Genomic DNA, 5370 nt, shown 5'->3' with positions numbered 1-5370 from the left:
CGAGTCCAGGGGACGGAGCCGGCCCGCCCCGACTGGACCTGCCCTGCAGGTGCCCGATGGCGGCGGGGACCGCGGAGAGCTCCGACCCGGGCGGGCAGCCCTGCGAAAGCCGTGCGCCGAGCTCCCCGCCCCCTCCGCAATTCAGCCCGGACTCCGGTTCGGTTCCTTACCCGCGCGGGGCCGCGAGAGGCGGCCCCTCCACCTGCACAGCAGCTTCCGACCGGGAGGCGATCGGCCGGGTCCTCCGTCCCAGGCCCGACTTCAGGGCCCTCTCTGGCGCCCTTGGAGCCGGTCCCCTCGCGAGGAGGGGCTGGGCAGGTATTTTTGGCTTGGGGTGTTACGTTTTGTTCGCGGAGGAAAGTGAAAGTCTTCGAAATTAGGGAAGCGCGACGGGTAATTCAGGGGCCAGTCTGGACCGTGGGCGCACCTCGCGGCAGGTGAGAGTGTGGGGCGCCAGGCCCCTAGCGGGCTTGGCCTGTCAACAGCGACCTCCAAGGCGCCCCTCCCCAGGATCCCATCCTGGCCCTGGTAGCAGCACAGATCTGCCATCGCAGAGTCCTACGGCTTCAGGTCGTTGCACAAACCTCTCAGTTCTTCGGATTGGGCCCCGCCCGCCCCAGACCTCTGCCACCTGAGACCTGGGAACAGCTGCAAGGATTAGAGAGCGGTGGCGATGTGGCCAAGCGCGGCCTGAGAGTTACCTTGGCTTAAAGTCACCTGTAGGGCTTGTGGAATGCAGATTCTTGAGCCTGGACCCAGGCCCAGTGAATCAGATGCTCTGGGGTGGGGCCAGGAATCTGCATTTTCAGTACTTTCTTGCTAGTGACTCACACATTAGGGCCTGAGAATCAGTAGCGCAAAACTTGGAAGTTCCATTTGGATCCAAATCTTGGCCCTGCAATTTTCTAGTTGCATGACTTTTCAAGACAGGGACCAAAGCCTCTTTCTCATCTCTAAAGTACAGATAATAATATGGCCTAAAATTGGCAATTGGCGGATTAAGTGCTTAGTTTCAACCCTAGCAGAACCCTTTTATATGCCTAGCCATTGTATGTAAATGAAGCCATTCTTGAGGCCTTCTGCCACCACAGGACCCATTTTGGGGAGTATTCACTTTGCAAAACGATTCTGATTCTGATTCTTTGGTAGGAACATCCAAGAAATGGTCAGCTACCGACTTTGACCACTTCTGCACCTCCTCCTTCCTTGTCCCCGCCTGCCTAGAGACACAAAATAGCCTAGGAGTTCTGAGCCACCTAGACTTTGATGGGAAGCCCCACTCTGCCAGCTGGTCACCAGTTGCACAGCCTCAAGCAGGTCCCTTCGCCTCTGGGAGGGCAGGGAAGGCCATCTCAACTCTTCCAGCCAGGGCTTAGCTCAGACAGCCTCCAGTCACTCCAAACTCTTAGCAGTTGCTGGGGGTTGCTGCATAGCCCTCCCTGGGGCTCAAGAGGTTCCTTCTGCTGGGGTTTCAGGCCGCCCCCAGAGCAGATTAAATCTCTCTCTCTCCCTCTCTCAATCTCTCGCAGCGGGGCCACGGCAGCCTGCGGCACTCCAGCACTCTACCGTATTCAATGGGAATGACCTGTTTACTCCCACTGGACTGGCAGTTCCTGGAGGGCAAGGGCAGCTCTATCCCCTGGGCCTCGGGAGTCGGTCCGGAGTAGGTACGCAATGTATTTCTTTCCGGTTTTAGTGCATCTTGCAGTTGTAACTATTAGGATACTTTGGTCACCCTAAATCTGGCAGTGGGACTAGAAGAAGGATGGCAGCGTTCCCGAAGTGGCAGGAAGGGTGGAGGGCTTGGGCTCTGCCATCAGGGGAGATGGTAGCCCTACCAGGTTCAGGAGGCCAGAGCTGGTCATTCAGGGAGGCTGGGCTTCCGCAGCTTGCCCAGGGCAAGTTCTGTGCATCTCTTAAGAGATGATATAGTCTAATGGAATGAGCACTGGTCGAGGAGTCAGGAATCTTGGATTCTAGAGCTACTCTGCCTCTAGTTCATCCCCTAGTCTGGGCTTCCATATTCCGCTCTGTAGACAGCGAGCGTTAGACTAGGCCGGTAGTACTCAAATATCACACGGAGCAGAATTACCTGGAGAACTTTTAAAACTATACAGATGCCCTCCCCAACTCCATCCCCACCCACCTCCAAAGATTCCACTTCAGTTAGTCTGGTGTGAGGCCCAGCATCTGTATCTTCTAAGCTGTCCAGATGATTCTGTTATGAATCCATTATGAAGCCAGAAGCGCTGGATTTGATTATTTTAGGGCAGTAGTTCTCAACGGGGGATGATCTTGCCCTCCACCCCCACTCCATGAACATTTGGCAATGTCTAGGTACATTTGGGGTTGTCGCTATTGGGAGGTGGGGAGGTCAGTGCTATTGGCATCTGGAAGGTAGAGGCCAGATATGCTGCTAAACACCCACACAATAGCCCCCACAACAAAATTTATGTACCCCAAAGTGTGAATGGTACCTGCACTGAGAAACCCAATTTTAGAGGTTCTTTCCAACTCTAAGATCCCTGCATACTTAGGCTCTATCCCCACTCTCCCTGACCTGACACCCTTCTCAGGGCAGCTCAAGTGATCTTTTAGTTTTCTTTTTTCTCATGTTTATTTATTTATTTATTTTGAGAGACCGAGCATGCAAGCAAGCAGAGGAGGGGCAGAGAGAGAGAGAGAGAGGAGGGAGAGAATCCCAAGCAGTCTCTGTGCTGTCAATGCAGAGCATGATGCAGGGCTGGATCCCATGAACCAAGAGATCATGAACCGAAATCAAGAGTCAGATGCTTAACCCACTGAGCCACCCAGGTGCCCTTCCACGTGATTCTTTTTCAAAACCTAGAGCTAGGGCGCCTGGCTGCCTCTGTCCGTGGAGCATACCACTCTTATCTCAGGGTTGTGAGTTTCAGCCCACATTGGATGTAGAGATTACTTAAAAAGAAAATCTTTAAAAGAAAAAGAAAAAAGAAAACAACAACAAAAACCCCCAAAACCTAGCTCTGATTTTGTGTTACACTTGTCTAAAACCCTTGGCTACCCATCCTCCTTTGAATAAAAACCATACCCTTAGTCCAGGATAGTCTGACTCTCATTGTTCCAGCCAGGACTTTCATAACCCTCCCTCCCACCACCTCTCCCACCCCCCAGGGCACTCCCTGTGCTCTGGTCAGTTTCAGATGAAAATGAACATACTTCCTCCTGCCCTAGGGCCTTGACGCTTGTTATTTTTTCTATCAGGATTGACCTTCCTTTGGCCCAAATAAATTCTAAATCATCCTGTAGAATCCAGCTCAAGCATCACTCCCTCAACCATTCTTGGCATCCCCCTACCCCTAACGAGGCAAGGTATCTCTCTCCTTTCTTAAGTCCTCATGAAATGATCATTTCGTTCAGAGTAGTTATTTCAGTTTATACGTTCATTCCTATAACATGTTTTTCTTTTTAATTTCACATACAGAAAAATTGACCTGTATTTGGTGTACAGAATTTTTTTTTTTTTTAACTTTAGAGAGGGAGACAGAGAGCAAGCCAAGGAGAAGGGCAAAGGGAGTGAGAGAGAAAACCCTAAGTAAGTTCCACACTCAGCGCAGAGCCTGATCCACAGGGCTCCAACCCAGGACCCTGGGATCATGATCTCAGCCGAAATCAAGAGTCAGAACCACGCAGGCACCCCTCAGCGTACAGAATTTTAACATGAATAGATTCGTGTAATCACCACCATGACCAGGAAACAGAACAGCTCCGTCACCCCCAAAACCGCCCTCATGCCACCCCCGTGTAGTCATGCCCTCCCCTTCCTTTACTCTGCAACCACTGATTTGGTCCTTTTACTGTAATTTCATCTTTCCCAGAATGCCATATAAATAGAATCATATAGGATGTATGTATGATTTCATAGAACACAACGCCTTTGAGATTTATCCATGTTGTTGCTTGTATCAATAGTTCATGCCTTTTTATTGAAGAATACCATTTCACTGTATGGATGCACCTTTGTTTATTCACCTACTGAAAGACATTGGATTATTTCCAGTTTGGAGCCATTATGAATGGAGCTGCAGTAAGTATTTGCATATAGATTTTGGTGTGAACACAGTGCCTATTTCTCTAGGGTAAACAAGTAGGAGTGGGATTGTGGGGTCGAATGGTAAGTGTATGTGGAAATTTATTTAAAAAACTGCCAAACTGGGGCGGCTGGGTGGTTCAGTCGGTTGAGCCTCAGACACTTGATTTCCACTCAGGTCATGATCTCTTGATGAGTTCGAGCCTTGAGTCTGTTTCTGCGCTGGCAGCATGGGGCCTGCCTGGGATTCTCTCTCTCTCTGTCTCTCTCTGCCTTTCTCCTGCTCATGCACTCTGTCTCTCTCAAAATAAATAAATAACATTTTTTAAAAAAGCCTGCCAAACTGTTTCCCAGAGTGGAAATTCATATAAGCAACGGTCGTTCCACGCCCTCACCAACCCTTTGTGAAAATTGTCCGTATTTTTTATTTTAGTCATTCCGGTAGTGTATGGTGGTATCTCATTATGGTTTTAATTTGCGTTTCATTCACGGCTAATGATGTTAAACATCTTTTCGTGTACTTATTTGCTGTACGTGTATGTCATCTTTGGTGAAGTATCTGCCCAGGTCTTGCCCATATTTTAAACTGGGGTTATTTGTTTTCCTGTTCTTGAGTATTGAGAGTTCTTTTTTTTTTTTAAGTTATTTTTGAGAGATAGTCAGAGCGCAAGTGGGGGAGGGGAAGATAAAGAAGGAGACACAGAATCTGAAGCAGAATCTGCACACAGAGCCTGATGCAGGGCTCAAATTCACAAACCGCAGATCGTGACCTAAGCCAAAGTCCGACGCTTAACCGACTGAGCCACCCAGGTGCCCTTCTTTTTGTTTTGCTTTTTTAAAGCCATTTTATTTATTTTTTAAATGTTTGTTTATTGAGAGAGAGGGACTTAGTCTTTTGGTAGATTCCTTGAGTTTTGTTTAGTTTGTGTGTATTTTTTAACATAAACAATTATCTGCAAGTAGGAAGAGCTTAATTTCTTCTTTTCTAATCTTATGCCTTACATTTCTTTTCCCTGCCTTATAGCCTTATCTAAGACTTGTGGTGTGATACTGAATAGGCATAGCGAGAGTGGACATACTCACCTGACCACAATGTTAGGGGAAAGCATTCAGTCTTTGACTATGAGGTACAACATTGGTTGCTGGTTATTTTATAGTCATGGAACTTTTTGGCATCTCCCTTCCCACTAGGATGTACGCTCCCTGAGAGCAGTCTCTCTGCCCTCAACTCCACCTACAGCGCCTGGAAACAATACCTGACACACAGTAGCAATTCTCTACTTCAGTAACTTAGCCAGCCA

At 48.7% G+C, this 5370-nt stretch overlaps 1 long non-coding RNA gene across 1 annotated transcript in view; it reads left to right on the top strand.

Moving 5' to 3' along the window:
* Positions 1-4363, top strand: part of LOC144234018 (uncharacterized) — a 13536-nt gene extending 9173 nt beyond the window's left edge. Inside the window, exons 2-4 of the long non-coding RNA XR_013335837.1 lie at positions 1530-1667; positions 3952-4066; positions 4248-4363. This is a non-coding gene — a long non-coding RNA (uncharacterized LOC144234018). The remainder of the gene's footprint in view (positions 1-1529; positions 1668-3951; positions 4067-4247) is intronic.
* Positions 4364-5370: the final 1007 nt, after the last annotated feature.

Source organism: Crocuta crocuta, unplaced genomic scaffold (assembly GCF_008692635.1).
Source record: "Crocuta crocuta isolate KB4526 unplaced genomic scaffold, BGI_CrCroc_1.0 scaffold55, whole genome shotgun sequence".
Lineage (NCBI taxonomy): Eukaryota > Metazoa > Chordata > Mammalia > Carnivora > Hyaenidae > Crocuta > Crocuta crocuta.
This window is presented reverse-complemented; position numbering and strand designations above follow the sequence as displayed.